Source organism: Microcebus murinus, chromosome 14, assembly GCF_040939455.1.
Source record: "Microcebus murinus isolate Inina chromosome 14, M.murinus_Inina_mat1.0, whole genome shotgun sequence".
Lineage (NCBI taxonomy): Eukaryota > Metazoa > Chordata > Mammalia > Primates > Cheirogaleidae > Microcebus > Microcebus murinus.
In genome coordinates, this window is record NC_134117.1 from 80970415 (window position 1) to 80987228 (window position 16814).

Genomic DNA, 16814 nt, shown 5'->3' on the forward strand with positions numbered 1-16814 from the left:
CCTGTTCCCGGGGTGGCACGGCAAGTGGCTTCTTCCACAGGCTGCTTGGCCTGGGCTCCCTGCACCTGGGCCTTTGGAGGACCGGCCCTGTGCTTGCCAACACTTCCTGCAGGGACCCAGAGCTGGGAGGTGGCATCTCTCAGCCCTGGGTCGGGCAGAGCCCCAGCGGGCCATGCCCACAACCTCTCTCAGCACCGGTCCCCCAGAAGGCTCCTTTGGGACCAGGATTCTCTTGCGGTGACTCTTTAAGGTCTGGCCCCTGGATGGAGGGGCACCAGGAGTAGAGGAGCAGGAAGGGGAAGGGGGTGGCCATGCGAGGGGACACTTTGAGGCCAAGTCCCAGCTTCAGCCTGATCCTCCTGGGAACCCCGCTCTGAGACAAGGAGCCGGGCTTCGCATTCCCACAGCAGCCAGTCGTGGGCTGAGGACACCTGGGGCGTTGGGAACTCCCTGGCTTCTCCTTGGTTTAACATCTAGAGCTGCTTGTGAATCGCGCCGCCACACACACCCAGGCGCAGGTGTCTTCCGCACAGACTGCGGGCCTCGCTCTTCTGAATGCCGCTAGCTCGCCACCCACCCACGGGTGAACCTGGTCAGGGTGCTTTCTCTCAGGGGCAGACTCTTTTCCGGGCGGGCTACCGGTGTCTCTGTTTGCTCGTTTCTTTCTTCCATTTCGGGAAAGTCTTCCTTGCTGGGTGTGGAAATCTCCTATGCCTTCCCTCGCCTATTCTGTCAGCTTTCAAATTCTCTTTCAGTTGCCACCCTCACAGATGGATTAGGAAACTCTTTCCGGTGCACTCATTAGTGAAATGACCTCAAGGAAGCTGGAATCCAATATCTAATGGCCGATTTTTAGCGAGTCCACACGCCAGGGTGGTCGGGGTCCAATGCAGCCCCGGCCAGGCCCAGGCCCCTTAGACTGGGCCACAGGAGGACACTGAGGAGGGTCCCGGCCCCCACGAAGCGGTGCCGGCAGTTCTCCACGGGCTTGGGCGTTTTCCAGAGGTAGGAGATGGAGGGGACTGATTTCTTCAGCGCCCCCCAAACCACGCCACCCCACCCCACCCATGGGACACATCCCCAGAGAGAGACGCCCCATACACTGGCTGTGCCCCAGCCCTGGCCCGGGGGAATAGGCGGCAGCCCACCCACAGGGCGAGGGGGGGGGCGCAGCTGAAAGGGGTTGTGGGGGAGGGCGGCCCCTGGCTGGGGTCAAAGGGCGAGCGTCCCGCGCGTGCGCAGTCAGCGGCAGCAACGCGCTGGGGGTGGGCAGCGGGTAGGTGAAGGAGGCCTGGCGAGGAGACGAGGGGGGCTGGGAGGGCTCCACCTTGGCGAGTCCAGCCGTGGAGGCGCATCTTGTGTGAGTGAGTGTGAGTGTGTGTGTGTGTGTATAGAGAGACAGCCCCCCACCCCGCCCCGCCCCGCCCATCACCCCCGTCCCTGGGAGCCCGCGGGACCCGGCCGGCGAACTCAACCGGCCCGGCCCGGCGCGGGGCCTGGGGCGGGAGGCGGCGGCGGGGAAGCCCAGAGAGGCTCGGCTTCTCGAGCGGGGCAGGGGCGCCCTCCGCCGCCGTCTAGGGCCACACCACCCTGAACGCCCCCGATCTCGTCTGGTCTCGGAAGCTAAGCAGGGTCGGGCCTGGTTAGTACTTGGATGGGAGACCGCCTGGGAATACCGGGTGCCACAGGCTGCTGCTTTTTTTTTTTTTTTTGCCTCTTGTTCTGTCCCCTTTCTGGGAGCGCGGCGGCGGCCCGGGGTGGGGGTCACCCCCACCCTCAGCGCCCGCGCGGTGCCTGGCGCCCCAGCCCGCACCGTGGGGCCTCCTCTTGTCCCAAGCCGCGACACCGCCGCCACGCGGCAGCATGCGTGGCATCTGGACTGTCAGGTCTCAGACCAAAGGTCTGCTCTGTGGGAACCGACACGCTGGAGGAAACCTTGAGAGTCTGAGAGGGGAGGGAGTTCCAGAAGAAGGCCAGGATGTCATTTTGAGGGAGTATGTGACCAGAACTCGTCCCGTTGCTTTTGGGGTTCTATGGGCTACACGCAGGAATCTTTGGTGGTGGCACCTGATGTTGGGGGATCCGGAGTCACACCCAGACCTGCTCCACAGGCCTCCTTTTACTTTTCTCTTCGGATTCATTATTTTTAAAAAGTGTCTCTTACCTCTAGGATTGCATTTTCTTTTCTCTCTCTTTTCAAGCAGATGATGGGAGTACAAGTATTCAGGTGACATGTGTTGCCCGTGCCGCCCTCCCCCCTGTGTTCTTTTTTTTTTTTTTTTTTTTGAGACAGAGTCTCCTTTTGCTGCCCAGGCTAGAGTGAGTGCCATGGCGTCAGCCTAGCTCACAGCAACCTCAATCTCCGGGCTCAAGCAATCCTGCTGCCTCAGCCTCCCGAGTAGTTGGGACTACAGGCATGCACCACCACGCCCGGCTGTGTTTTTCTATATATATTAGTTGGCCAATTAATTTCTTTCTATTTTTAGTAGAGACGGGGTCTCGCTCTTGCTCAGGCTGGTTTCGAACTCCTGACCTGGAGCAATCCGCCCGCCTCGGCCTCCCAGAGAGCTAGGATTACAGGCGTGAGCCACCGCGCCCGGCCCCCCCTGTGTTCTTATTCATACACCTCTCATGTTGTTCCAGCGTATTGTGGGGGTACCAATGTTAAGGTCGGGTGCCTTGCCCTCTCCAAGCCTCCCCCCTCGGGTCAGAGCTTCAAGTGCGCCCATCCCCCAGTCGGTGCGCACCCACCCCATGCCTAATGGATGTGTATGCCCCTCCCCTCCCCCCACCCGCCCGCCCGACACCCACCCGATGAAGGTGATTCCTCTCTGTCCACTTAGGCGTCCATCCGTTCGTACCAATTTGCTGGTGAGCGCGCTCACGTGGTGCTCGTGTGTCCATTCTTGGGATACCTGGCTTACTGGAACGGGTTCCAGCTCTGGCCAGGAGAACACGAGAGGCGCCCTCTCACCGCTGCTCCTCACAGCCGAATGGCACTCCGTGGTGTCCACGCGCCACGTGTTATTGATGCACTCCTGGAAGGATGGGCACTCGGGTCGCTTCCACGTATTTGGGATTGTGAATTGTGCCCTAACTGTAACCCTAACCCTTACCCAGCCCGTCTCCTCTGCCCCTGCCTGACGCACTCCTCCCCGGCCAGGCCCGTCACTGTCCTGGGCCCCCGCCTGACCGGCTCCTCCCCGCCCGGCCGGTCACCGTCCTCTGCCCCTGCCTGACACGCTCCTTCCCGCCCGGCCTCTCACCGTCCTCGGCCCCTGCCTGACCGGCTCCTCCGTCGCCTGGGCCTTCCAAGGGCTTGGTGTGGATGCTGCTTCCAGGAAGCCCTCCAGAAACCCGGCAGCAGGGTGGCCGCAGCAGTCTCCAGCAGCCGTCCCTAAGTCGCGTGAGTGCGGGGGACGTGCCCCCGCTGTGCCGCGGGGGCCCAGCCTGGTGTCTTCCCTGAGGCCCTGCGGCTGCCGGCTGGGCTGCCGCTCCCCGCAAGGGGAGAGCCGCGGAGGTGGGGACCGCCTCCTGATGGGGACGTACACGCAGCTCTCCACGTCGGATTCCGGGGCTCTCTGTCCTGCCCGAAGGCCCAGCTGGCCTGCGGGTCCTTAGAGTGGCAAAAACCTCCGAAAACTGAGACTGAGGGTCCGGTGGGTGTCTGCACTTTTCTGCTGGGCACCCCAGGGAGGCCAGGGGGTGGCTGGACAACGTGGTCTGCTGGGGGGGGGGGTTGGAGGAGCAACTGATGCCCTTTGCACTTTGGGTAGCAAGAGTCTGAGGTGTCTCTGAGCCCTGTGCCCTGTGGGGGCGGGGCGGGGGGGAGGAGGAGGAGGAGGAGGAGGAGGTGGGAAGGGCCGGGGCCTGCAGTCCTGTTCCCGGGGTGGCACGGCAAGTGGCTTCTTCCACAGGCTGCTTGGCCTGGGCTCCCTGCACCTGGGCCTTTGGAGGACCGGCCCTGTGCTTGCCAACACTTCCTGCAGGGACCCAGAGCTGGGAGGTGGCATCTCTCAGCCCTGGGTCGGGCAGAGCCCCAGCGGGCCATGCCCACAACCTCTCTCAGCACCGGTCCCCCAGAAGGCTCCTTTGGGACCAGGATTCTCTTGCGGTGACTCTTTAAGGTCTGGCCCCTGGATGGAGGGGCACCAGGAGTAGAGGAGCAGGAAGGGGAAGGGGGTGGCCATGCGAGGGGACACTTTGAGGCCAAGTCCCAGCTTCAGCCTGATCCTCCTGGGAACCCCGCTCTGAGACAAGGAGCCGGGCTTCGCATTCCCACAGCAGCCAGTCGTGGGCTGAGGACACCTGGGGCGTTGGGAACTCCCTGGCTTCTCCTTGGTTTAACATCTAGAGCTGCTTGTGAATCGCGCCGCCACACACACCCAGGCGCAGGTGTCTTCCGCACAGACTGCGGGCCTCGCTCTTCTGAATGCCGCTAGCTCGCCACCCACCCACCCACGGGTGAACCTGGTCAGGGTGCTTTCTCTCAGGGGCAGACTCTTTTCCGGGCGGGCTACCGGTGTCTCTGTTTGCTCGTTTCTTTCTTCCATTTCGGGAAAGTCTTCCTTGCTGGGTGTGGAAATCTCCTATGCCTTCCCTCGCCTATTCTGTCAGCTTTCAAATTCTCTTTCAGTTGCCACCCTCACAGATGGATTAGGAAACTCTTTCCGGTGCACTCATTAGTGAAATGACCTCAAGGAAGCTGGAATCCAATATCTAATGGCCGATTTTTAGCGAGTCCACACGCCAGGGTGGTCGGGGTCCAATGCAGCCCCGGCCAGGCCCAGGCCCCTTAGACTGGGCCACAGGAGGACACTGAGGAGGGTCCCGGCCCCCACGAAGCGGTGCCGGCAGTTCTCCACGGGCTTGGGCGTTTTCCAGAGGTAGGAGATGGAGGGGACTGATTTCTTCAGCGCCCCCCAAACCACGCCACCCCACCCCACCCATGGGACACATCCCCAGAGAGAGACGCCCCATACACTGGCTGTGCCCCAGCCCTGGCCCGGGGGAATAGGCGGCAGCCCACCCACAGGGCGAGGGGGGGGGCGCAGCTGAAAGGGGTTGTGGGGGAGGGCGGCCCCTGGCTGGGGTCAAAGGGCGAGCGTCCCGCGCGTGCGCAGTCAGCGGCAGCAACGCGCTGGGGGTGGGCAGCGGGTAGGTGAAGGAGGCCTGGCGAGGAGACGAGGGGGGCTGGGAGGGCTCCACCTTGGCGAGTCCAGCCGTGGAGGCGCATCTTGTGTGAGTGAGTGTGAGTGTGTGTGTGTGTGTATAGAGAGACAGCCCCCCACCCCGCCCCGCCCCGCCCATCACCCCCGTCCCTGGGAGCCCGCGGGACCCGGCCGGCGAACTCAACCGGCCCGGCCCGGCGCGGGGCCTGGGGCGGGAGGCGGCGGCGGGGAAGCCCAGAGAGGCTCGGCTTCTCGAGCGGGGCAGGGGCGCCCTCCGCCGCCGTCTAGGGCCACACCACCCTGAACGCCCCCGATCTCGTCTGGTCTCGGAAGCTAAGCAGGGTCGGGCCTGGTTAGTACTTGGATGGGAGACCGCCTGGGAATACCGGGTGCCACAGGCTGCTGCTTTTTTTTTTTTTTTTGCCTCTTGTTCTGTCCCCTTTCTGGGAGCGCGGCGGCGGCCCGGGGTGGGGGTCACCCCCACCCTCAGCGCCCGCGCGGTGCCTGGCGCCCCAGCCCGCACCGTGGGGCCTCCTCTTGTCCCAAGCCGCGACACCGCCGCCACGCGGCAGCATGCGTGGCATCTGGACTGTCAGGTCTCAGACCAAAGGTCTGCTCTGTGGGAACCGACACGCTGGAGGAAACCTTGAGAGTCTGAGAGGGGAGGGAGTTCCAGAAGAAGGCCAGGATGTCATTTTGAGGGAGTATGTGACCAGAACTCGTCCCGTTGCTTTTGGGGTTCTATGGGCTACACGCAGGAATCTTTGGTGGTGGCACCTGATGTTGGGGGATCCGGAGTCACACCCAGACCTGCTCCACAGGCCTCCTTTTACTTTTCTCTTCGGATTCATTATTTTTAAAAAGTGTCTCTTACCTCTAGGATTGCATTTTCTTTTCTCTCTCTTTTCAAGCAGATGATGGGAGTACAAGTATTCAGGTGACATGTGTTGCCCGTGCCGCCCTCCCCCCTGTGTTCTTTTTTTTTTTTTTTTTTTGAGACAGAGTCTCGTTTTGCTGCCCAGGCTAGAGTGAGTGCCATGGCGTCAGCCTAGCTCACAGCAACCTCAATCTCCGGGCTCAAGCAATCCTGCTGCCTCAGCCTCCCGAGTAGTTGGGACTACAGGCATGCACCACCACGCCCGGCTGTGTTTTTCTATATATATTAGTTGGCCAATTAATTTCTTTCTATTTTTAGTAGAGACGGGGTCTCGCTCTTGCTCAGGCTGGTTTCGAACTCCTGACCTGGAGCAATCCGCCCGCCTCGGCCTCCCAGAGAGCTAGGATTACAGGCGTGAGCCACCGCGCCCGGCCCCCCCTGTGTTCTTATTCATACACCTCTCATGTTGTTCCAGCGTATTGTGGGGGTACCAATGTTAAGGTCGGGTGCCTTGCCCTCTCCAAGCCTCCCCCCTCGGGTCAGAGCTTCAAGTGCGCCCATCCCCCAGTCGGTGCGCACCCACCCCATGCCTAATGGATGTGTATGCCCCTCCCCTCCCCCCACCCGCCCGCCCGACACCCACCCGATGAAGGTGATTCCTCTCTGTCCACTTAGGCGTCCATCCGTTCGTACCAATTTGCTGGTGAGCGCGCTCACGTGGTGCTCGTGTGTCCATTCTTGGGATACCTGGCTTACTGGAACGGGTTCCAGCTCTGGCCAGGAGAACACGAGAGGCGCCCTCTCACCGCTGCTCCTCACAGCCGAATGGCACTCCGTGGTGTCCACGCGCCACGTGTTATTGATGCACTCCTGGAAGGATGGGCACTCGGGTCGCTTCCACGTATTTGGGATTGTGAATTGTGCCCTAACTGTAACCCTAACCCTTACCCAGCCCGTCTCCTCTGCCCCTGCCTGACGCACTCCTCCCCGGCCAGGCCCGTCACTGTCCTGGGCCCCCGCCTGACCGGCTCCTGCCCGCCCGGCCGGTCACCGTCCTCTGCCCCTGCCTGACACGCTCCTTCCCGCCCGGCCTCTCACCGTCCTCGGCCCCTGCCTGACCGGCTCCTCCGTCGCCTGGGCCTTCCAAGGGCTTGGTGTGGATGCTGCTTCCAGGAAGCCCTCCAGAAACCCGGCAGCAGGGTGGCCGCAGCAGTCTCCAGCAGCCGTCCCTAAGTCGCGTGAGTGCGGGGGACGTGCCCCCGCTGTGCCGCGGGGGCCCAGCCTGGTGTCTTCCCTGAGGCCCTGCGGCTGCCGGCTGGGCTGCCGCTCCCCGCAAGGGGAGAGCCGCGGAGGTGGGGACCGCCTCCTGATGGGGACGTACACGCAGCTCTCCACGTCGGATTCCGGGGCTCTCTGTCCTGCCCGAAGGCCCAGCTGGCCTGCGGGTCCTTAGAGTGGCAAAAACCTCCGAAAACTGAGACTGAGGGTCCGGTGGGTGTCTGCACTTTTCTGCTGGGCACCCCAGGGAGGCCAGGGGGTGGCTGGACAACGTGGTCTGCTGGGGGGGGGGTTGGAGGAGCAACTGATGCCCTTTGCACTTTGGGTAGCAAGAGTCTGAGGTGTCTCTGAGCCCTGTGCCCTGTGGGGGCGGGGCGGGGGGGAGGAGGAGGAGGAGGAGGAGGAGGTGGGAAGGGCCGGGGCCTGCAGTCCTGTTCCCGGGGTGGCACGGCAAGTGGCTTCTTCCACAGGCTGCTTGGCCTGGGCTCCCTGCACCTGGGCCTTTGGAGGACCGGCCCTGTGCTTGCCAACACTTCCTGCAGGGACCCAGAGCTGGGAGGTGGCATCTCTCAGCCCTGGGTCGGGCAGAGCCCCAGCGGGCCATGCCCACAACCTCTCTCAGCACCGGTCCCCCAGAAGGCTCCTTTGGGACCAGGATTCTCTTGCGGTGACTCTTTAAGGTCTGGCCCCTGGATGGAGGGGCACCAGGAGTAGAGGAGCAGGAAGGGGAAGGGGGTGGCCATGCGAGGGGACACTTTGAGGCCAAGTCCCAGCTTCAGCCTGATCCTCCTGGGAACCCCGCTCTGAGACAAGGAGCCGGGCTTCGCATTCCCACAGCAGCCAGTCGTGGGCTGAGGACACCTGGGGCGTTGGGAACTCCCTGGCTTCTCCTTGGTTTAACATCTAGAGCTGCTTGTGAATCGCGCCGCCACACACACCCAGGCGCAGGTGTCTTCCGCACAGACTGCGGGCCTCGCTCTTCTGAATGCCGCTAGCTCGCCACCCACCCACGGGTGAACCTGGTCAGGGTGCTTTCTCTCAGGGGCAGACTCTTTTCCGGGCGGGCTACCGGTGTCTCTGTTTGCTCGTTTCTTTCTTCCATTTCGGGAAAGTCTTCCTTGCTGGGTGTGGAAATCTCCTATGCCTTCCCTCGCCTATTCTGTCAGCTTTCAAATTCTCTTTCAGTTGCCACCCTCACAGATGGATTAGGAAACTCTTTCCGGTGCACTCATTAGTGAAATGACCTCAAGGAAGCTGGAATCCAATATCTAATGGCCGATTTTTAGCGAGTCCACACGCCAGGGTGGTCGGGGTCCAATGCAGCCCCGGCCAGGCCCAGGCCCCTTAGACTGGGCCACAGGAGGACACTGAGGAGGGTCCCGGCCCCCACGAAGCGGTGCCGGCAGTTCTCCACGGGCTTGGGCGTTTTCCAGAGGTAGGAGATGGAGGGGACTGATTTCTTCAGCGCCCCCCAAACCACGCCACCCCACCCCACCCATGGGACACATCCCCAGAGAGAGACGCCCCATACACTGGCTGTGCCCCAGCCCTGGCCCGGGGGAATAGGCGGCAGCCCACCCACAGGGCGAGGGGGGGGGCGCAGCTGAAAGGGGTTGTGGGGGAGGGCGGCCCCTGGCTGGGGTCAAAGGGCGAGCGTCCCGCGCGTGCGCAGTCAGCGGCAGCAACGCGCTGGGGGTGGGCAGCGGGTAGGTGAAGGAGGCCTGGCGAGGAGACGAGGGGGGCTGGGAGGGCTCCACCTTGGCGAGTCCAGCCGTGGAGGCGCATCTTGTGTGAGTGAGTGTGAGTGTGTGTGTGTGTGTATAGAGAGACAGCCCCCCACCCCGCCCCGCCCCGCCCATCACCCCCGTCCCTGGGAGCCCGCGGGACCCGGCCGGCGAACTCAACCGGCCCGGCCCGGCGCGGGGCCTGGGGCGGGAGGCGGCGGCGGGGAAGCCCAGAGAGGCTCGGCTTCTCGAGCGGGGCAGGGGCGCCCTCCGCCGCCGTCTAGGGCCACACCACCCTGAACGCCCCCGATCTCGTCTGGTCTCGGAAGCTAAGCAGGGTCGGGCCTGGTTAGTACTTGGATGGGAGACCGCCTGGGAATACCGGGTGCCACAGGCTGCTGCTTTTTTTTTTTTTTTTGCCTCTTGTTCTGTCCCCTTTCTGGGAGCGCGGCGGCGGCCCGGGGTGGGGGTCACCCCCACCCTCAGCGCCCGCGCGGTGCCTGGCGCCCCAGCCCGCACCGTGGGGCCTCCTCTTGTCCCAAGCCGCGACACCGCCGCCACGCGGCAGCATGCGTGGCATCTGGACTGTCAGGTCTCAGACCAAAGGTCTGCTCTGTGGGAACCGACACGCTGGAGGAAACCTTGAGAGTCTGAGAGGGGAGGGAGTTCCAGAAGAAGGCCAGGATGTCATTTTGAGGGAGTATGTGACCAGAACTCGTCCCGTTGCTTTTGGGGTTCTATGGGCTACACGCAGGAATCTTTGGTGGTGGCACCTGATGTTGGGGGATCCGGAGTCACACCCAGACCTGCTCCACAGGCCTCCTTTTACTTTTCTCTTCGGATTCATTATTTTTAAAAAGTGTCTCTTACCTCTAGGATTGCATTTTCTTTTCTCTCTCTTTTCAAGCAGATGATGGGAGTACAAGTATTCAGGTGACATGTGTTGCCCGTGCCGCCCTCCCCCCTGTGTTCTTTTTTTTTTTTTTTTTTTTGAGACAGAGTCTCCTTTTGCTGCCCAGGCTAGAGTGAGTGCCATGGCGTCAGCCTAGCTCACAGCAACCTCAATCTCCGGGCTCAAGCAATCCTGCTGCCTCAGCCTCCCGAGTAGTTGGGACTACAGGCATGCACCACCACGCCCGGCTGTGTTTTTCTATATATATTAGTTGGCCAATTAATTTCTTTCTATTTTTAGTAGAGACGGGGTCTCGCTCTTGCTCAGGCTGGTTTCGAACTCCTGACCTGGAGCAATCCGCCCGCCTCGGCCTCCCAGAGAGCTAGGATTACAGGCGTGAGCCACCGCGCCCGGCCCCCCCTGTGTTCTTGTTCATACACCTCTCATGTTGTTCCAGCGTATTGTGGGGGTACCAATGTTAAGGTCGGGTGCCTTGCCCTCTCCAAGCCTCCCCCCTCGGGTCAGAGCTTCAAGTGCGCCCATCCCCCAGTCGGTGCGCACCCACCCCATGCCTAATGGATGTGTATGCCCCTCCCCTCCCCCCACCCGCCCGCCCGACACCCACCCGATGAAGGTGATTCCTCTCTGTCCACTTAGGCGTCCATCCGTTCGTACCAATTTGCTGGTGAGCGCGCTCACGTGGTGCTCGTGTGTCCATTCTTGGGATACCTGGCTTACTGGAACGGGTTCCAGCTCTGGCCAGGAGAACACGAGAGGCGCCCTCTCACCGCTGCTCCTCACAGCCGAATGGCACTCCGTGGTGTCCACGCGCCACGTGTTATTGATGCACTCCTGGAAGGATGGGCACTCGGGTCGCTTCCACGTATTTGGGATTGTGAATTGTGCCCTAACTGTAACCCTAACCCTTACCCAGCCCGTCTCCTCTGCCCCTGCCTGACGCACTCCTCCCCGGCCAGGCCCGTCACTGTCCTGGGCCCCCGCCTGACCGGCTCCTCCCCGCCCGGCCGGTCACCGTCCTCTGCCCCTGCCTGACACGCTCCTTCCCGCCCGGCCTCTCACCGTCCTCGGCCCCTGCCTGACCGGCTCCTCCGTCGCCTGGGCCTTCCAAGGGCTTGGTGTGGATGCTGCTTCCAGGAAGCCCTCCAGAAACCCGGCAGCAGGGTGGCCGCAGCAGTCTCCAGCAGCCGTCCCTAAGTCGCGTGAGTGCGGGGGACGTGCCCCCGCTGTGCCGCGGGGGCCCAGCCTGGTGTCTTCCCTGAGGCCCTGCGGCTGCCGGCTGGGCTGCGCTGCCGCTCCCCGCAAGGGGAGAGCCGCGGAAGTGGGGACCGCCTCCTGATGGGGACGTACACGCAGCTCTCCACGTCGGATTCCGGGGCTCTCTGTCCTGCCCGAAGGCCCAGCTGGCCTGCGGGTCCTTAGAGTGGCAAAAACCTCCGAAAACTGAGACTGAGGGTCCGGTGGGTGTCTGCACTTTTCTGCTGGGCACCCCAGGGAGGCCAGGGGGCTGGCTGGACAACGTCGTCTGCTGGGCGGGGGGGGGGGGGTTGGAGGAGCAACTGATGCCCTTTGCACTTTGGGTAGCAAGAGTCTGAGGTGTCTCTGAGCCCTGTGCCCTGTGGGGGCGGGGCGGGGGGGAGGAGGAGGAGGAGGAGGAGGAGGTGGGAAGGGCCGGGGCCTGCAGTCCTGTTCCCGGGGTGGCACGGCAAGTGGCTTCTTCCACAGGCTGCTTGGCCTGGGCTCCCTGCACCTGGGCCTTTGGAGGACCGGCCCTGTGCTTGCCAACACTTCCTGCAGGGACCCAGAGCTGGGAGGTGGCATCTCTCAGCCCTGGGTCGGGCAGAGCCCCAGCGGGCCATGCCCACAACCTCTCTCAGCACCGGTCCCCCAGAAGGCTCCTTTGGGACCAGGATTCTCTTGCGGTGACTCTTTAAGGTCTGGCCCCTGGATGGAGGGGCACCAGGAGTAGAGGAGCAGGAAGGGGAAGGGGGTGGCCATGCGAGGGGACACTTTGAGGCCAAGTCCCAGCTTCAGCCTGATCCTCCTGGGAACCCCGCTCTGAGACAAGGAGCCGGGCTTCGCATTCCCACAGCAGCCAGTCGTGGGCTGAGGACACCTGGGGCGTTGGGAACTCCCTGGCTTCTCCTTGGTTTAACATCTAGAGCTGCTTGTGAATCGCGCCGCCACACACACCCGAGCGCAGGTGTCTTCCGCACAGACTGCGGGCCTCGCTCTTCTGAATGCCGCTAGCTCGCCACCCACCCACGGGTGAACCTGGTCAGGGTGCTTTCTCTCAGGGGCAGACTCTTTTCCGGGCGGGCTACCGGTGTCTCTGTTTGCTCGTTTCTTTCTTCCATTTCGGGAAAGTCTTCCTTGCTGGGTGTGGAAATCTCCTATGCCTTCCCTCGCCTATTCTGTCAGCTTTCAAATTCTCTTTCAGTTGCCACCCTCACAGATGGATTAGGAAACTCTTTCCGGTGCACTCATTAGTGAAATGACCTCAAGGAAGCTGGAATCCAATATCTAATGGCCGATTTTTAGCGAGTCCACACGCCAGGGTGGTCGGGGTCCAATGCAGCCCCGGCCAGGCCCAGGCCCCTTAGACTGGGCCACAGGAGGACACTGAGGAGGGTCCCGGCCCCCACGAAGCGGTGCCGGCAGTTCTCCACGGGCTTGGGCGTTTTCCAGAGGTAGGAGATGGAGGGGACTGATTTCTTCAGCGCCCCCCAAACCACGCCACCCCACCCCACCCATGGGACACATCCCCAGAGAGAGACGCCCCATACACTGGCTGTGCCCCAGCCCTGGCCCGGGGGAATAGGCGGCAGCCCACCCACAGGGCGAGGGGGGGGGCGCAGCTGAAAGGGGTTGTGGGGGAGGGCGGCCCCTGGCTGGGGTCAAAGGGCGAGCGTCCCGCGCGTGCGCAGTCAGCGGCAGCAACGCGCTGGGGGTGGGCAGCGGGTAGGTGAAGGAGGCCTGGCGAGGAGACGAGGGGGGCTGGGAGGGCTCCACCTTGGCGAGTCCAGCCGTGGAGGCGCATCTTGTGTGAGTGAGTGTGAGTGTGTGTGTGTGTGTATAGAGAGACAGCCCCCCACCCCGCCCCGCCCCGCCCATCACCCCCGTCCCTGGGAGCCCGCGGGACCCGGCCGGCGAACTCAACCGGCCCGGCCCGGCGCGGGGCCTGGGGCGGGAGGCGGCGGCGGGGAAGCCCAGAGAGGCTCGGCTTCTCGAGCGGGGCAGGGGCGCCCTCCGCCGCCGTCTAGGGCCACACCACCCTGAACGCCCCCGATCTCGTCTGGTCTCGGAAGCTAAGCAGGGTCGGGCCTGGTTAGTACTTGGATGGGAGACCGCCTGGGAATACCGGGTGCCACAGGCTGCTGCTTTTTTTTTTTTTTTTTGCCTCTTGTTCTGTCCCCTTTCTGGGAGCGCGGCGGCGGCCCGGGGTGGGGGTCACCCCCACCCTCAGCGCCCGCGCGGTGCCTGGCGCCCCAGCCCGCACCGTGGGGCCTCCTCTTGTCCCAAGCCGCGACACCGCCGCCACGCGGCAGCATGCGTGGCATCTGGACTGTCAGGTCTCAGACCAAAGGTCTGCTCTGTGGGAACCGACACGCTGGAGGAAACCTTGAGAGTCTGAGAGGGGAGGGAGTTCCAGAAGAAGGCCAGGATGTCATTTTGAGGGAGTATGTGACCAGAACTCGTCCCGTTGCTTTTGGGGTTCTATGGGCTACACGCAGGAATCTTTGGTGGTGGCACCTGATGTTGGGGGATCCGGAGTCACACCCAGACCTGCTCCACAGGCCTCCTTTTACTTTTCTCTTCGGATTCATTATTTTTAAAAAGTGTCTCTTACCTCTAGGATTGCATTTTCTTTTCTCTCTCTTTTCAAGCAGATGATGGGAGTACAAGTATTCAGGTGACATGTGTTGCCCGTGCCGCCCTCCCCCCTGTGTTCTTTTTTTTTTTTTTTTTTGAGACAGAGTCTCGTTTTGCTGCCCAGGCTAGAGTGAGTGCCATGGCGTCAGCCTAGCTCACAGCAACCTCAATCTCCGGGCTCAAGCAATCCTGCTGCCTCAGCCTCCCGAGTAGTTGGGACTACAGGCATGCACCACCACGCCCGGCTGTGTTTTTCTATATATATTAGTTGGCCAATTAATTTCTTTCTATTTTTAGTAGAGACGGGGTCTCGCTCTTGCTCAGGCTGGTTTCGAACTCCTGACCTGGAGCAATCCGCCCGCCTCGGCCTCCCAGAGAGCTAGGATTACAGGCGTGAGCCACCGCGCCCGGCCCCCCCTGTGTTCTTATTCATACACCTCTCATGTTGTTCCAGCGTATTGTGGGGGTACCAATGTTAAGGTCGGGTGCCTTGCCCTCTCCAAGCCTCCCCCCTCGGGTCAGAGCTTCAAGTGCGCCCATCCCCCAGTCGGTGCGCACCCACCCCATGCCTAATGGATGTGTATGCCCCTCCCCTCCCCCCACCCGCCCGCCCGACACCCACCCGATGAAGGTGATTCCTCTCTGTCCACTTAGGCGTCCATCCGTTCGTACCAATTTGCTGGTGAGCGCGCTCACGTGGTGCTCGTGTGTCCATTCTTGGGATACCTGGCTTACTGGAACGGGTTCCAGCTCTGGCCAGGAGAACACGAGAGGCGCCCTCTCACCGCTGCTCCTCACAGCCGAATGGCACTCCGTGGTGTCCACGCGCCACGTGTTATTGATGCACTCCTGGAAGGATGGGCACTCGGGTCGCTTCCACGTATTTGGGATTGTGAATTGTGCCCTAACTGTAACCCTAACCCTTACCCAGCCCGTCTCCTCTGCCCCTGCCTGACGCACTCCTCCCCGGCCAGGCCCGTCACTGTCCTGGGCCCCCGCCTGACCGGCTCCTGCCCGCCCGGCCGGTCACCGTCCTCTGCCCCTGCCTGACACGCTCCTTCCCGCCCGGCCTCTCACCGTCCTCGGCCCCTGCCTGACCGGCTCCTCCGTCGCCTGGGCCTTCCAAGGGCTTGGTGTGGATGCTGCTTCCAGGAAGCCCTCCAGAAACCCGGCAGCAGGGTGGCCGCAGCAGTCTCCAGCAGCCGTCCCTAAGTCGCGTGAGTGCGGGGGACGTGCCCCCGCTGTGCCGCGGGGGCCCAGCCTGGTGTCTTCCCTGAGGCCCTGTGGCTGCCGGCTGGGCTGCCGCTCCCCGCAAGGGGAGAGCCGCGGAGGTGGGGACCGCCTCCTGATGGGGACGTACACGCAGCTCTCCACGTCGGATTCCGGGGCTCTCTGTCCTGCCCGAAGGCCCAGCTGGCCTGCGGGTCCTTAGAGTGGCAAAAACCTCCGAAAACTGAGACTGAGGGTCCGGTGGGTGTCTGCACTTTTCTGCTGGGCACCCCAGGGAGGCCAGGGGGTGGCTGGACAACGTGGTCTCCTGGGGGGGGGGTTGGAGGAGCAACTGATGCCCTTTGCACTTTGGGTAGCAAGAGTCTGAGGTGTCTCTGAGCCCTGTGCCCTGTGGGGGCGGGGCGGGGGGGAGGAGGAGGAGGAGGAGGAGGAGGTGGGAAGGGCCGGGGCCTGCAGTCCTGTTCCCGGGGTGGCACGGCAAGTGGCTTCTTCCACAGGCTGCTTGGCCTGGGCTCCCTGCACCTGGGCCTTTGGAGGACCGGCCCTGTGCTTGCCAACACTTCCTGCAGGGACCCAGAGCTGGGAGGTGGCATCTCTCAGCCCTGGGTCGGGCAGAGCCCCAGCGGGCCATGCCCACAACCTCTCTCAGCACCGGTCCCCCAGAAGGCTCCTTTGGGACCAGGATTCTCTTGCGGTGACTCTTTAAGGTCTGGCCCCTGGATGGAGGGGCACCAGGAGTAGAGGAGCAGGAAGGGGAAGGGGGTGGCCATGCGAGGGGACACTTTGAGGCCAAGTCCCAGCTTCAGCCTGATCCTCCTGGGAACCCCGCTCTGAGACAAGGAGCCGGGCTTCGCATTCCCACAGCAGCCAGTCGTGGGCTGAGGACACCTGGGGCGTTGGGAACTCCCTGGCTTCTCCTTGGTTTAACATCTAGAGCTGCTTGTGAATCGCGCCGCCACACACACCCAGGCGCAGGTGTCTTCCGCACAGACTGCGGGCCTCGCTCTTCTGAATGCCGCTAGCTCGCCACCCACCCACGGGTGAACCTGGTCAGGGTGCTTTCTCTCAGGGGCAGACTCTTTTCCGGGCGGGCTACCGGTGTATCTGTTTGCTCGTTTCTTTCTTCCATTTCGGGAAAGTCTTCCTTGCTGGGTGTGGAAATCTCCTATGCCTTCCCTCGCCTATTCTGTCAGCTTTCAAATTCTCTTTCAGTTGCCACCCTCACAGATGGATTAGGAAACTCTTTCCGGTGCACTCATTAGTGAAATGACCTCAAGGAAGCTGGAATCCAATATCTAATGGCCGATTTTTAGCGAGTCCACACGCCAGGGTGGTCGGGGTCCAATGCAGCCCCGGCCAGGCCCAGGCCCCTTAGACTGGGCCACAGGAGGACACTGAGGAGGGTCCCGGCCCCCACGAAGCGGTGCCGGCAGTTCTCCACGGGCTTGGGCGTTTTCCAGAGGTAGGAGATGGAGGGGACTGATTTCTTCAGCGCCCCCCAAACCACGCCACCCCACCCCACCCATGGGACACATCCCCAGAGAGAGACGCCCCATACACTGGCTGTGCCCCAGCCCTGGCCCGGGGGAATAGGCGGCAGCCCACCCACAGGGCGAGGGGGGGGGCGCAGCTGAAAGGGGTTGTGGGGGAGGGCGGCCCCTGGCTGGGGTCAAAGGGCGAGCATCCCGCGCGTGCGCAGTCAGCAGCAGCAACGCGCTGGGGGTGGGCAGCGGGTAGGTGAAGGAGGCCGG

At 62.9% G+C, this 16814-nt stretch overlaps 4 non-coding genes across 4 annotated transcripts; all 4 read left to right on the plus strand.

Moving 5' to 3' along the window:
• The first annotated feature begins 1572 nt into the window (after positions 1-1572).
• LOC142875716 (5S ribosomal RNA) lies at positions 1573-1691 on the plus strand. The gene has a single exon (XR_012923015.1). It is a non-coding gene; the product is annotated as a 5S ribosomal RNA (ribosomal RNA).
• Positions 1692-5453: 3762 nt separating this feature from the next.
• Positions 5454-5572, plus strand: LOC142875717 (5S ribosomal RNA). The gene has a single exon (XR_012923016.1). It is a non-coding gene; the product is annotated as a 5S ribosomal RNA (ribosomal RNA).
• Positions 5573-9328: 3756 nt separating this feature from the next.
• Positions 9329-9447, plus strand: LOC142875719 (5S ribosomal RNA). The gene has a single exon (XR_012923018.1). It is a non-coding gene; the product is annotated as a 5S ribosomal RNA (ribosomal RNA).
• A 3770-nt stretch (positions 9448-13217) lies between these two features.
• LOC142875720 (5S ribosomal RNA) lies at positions 13218-13336 on the plus strand. Its single transcript, XR_012923019.1, has one exon. It is a non-coding gene; the product is annotated as a 5S ribosomal RNA (ribosomal RNA).
• The last annotated feature ends 3478 nt before the right edge of the window (positions 13337-16814 follow it).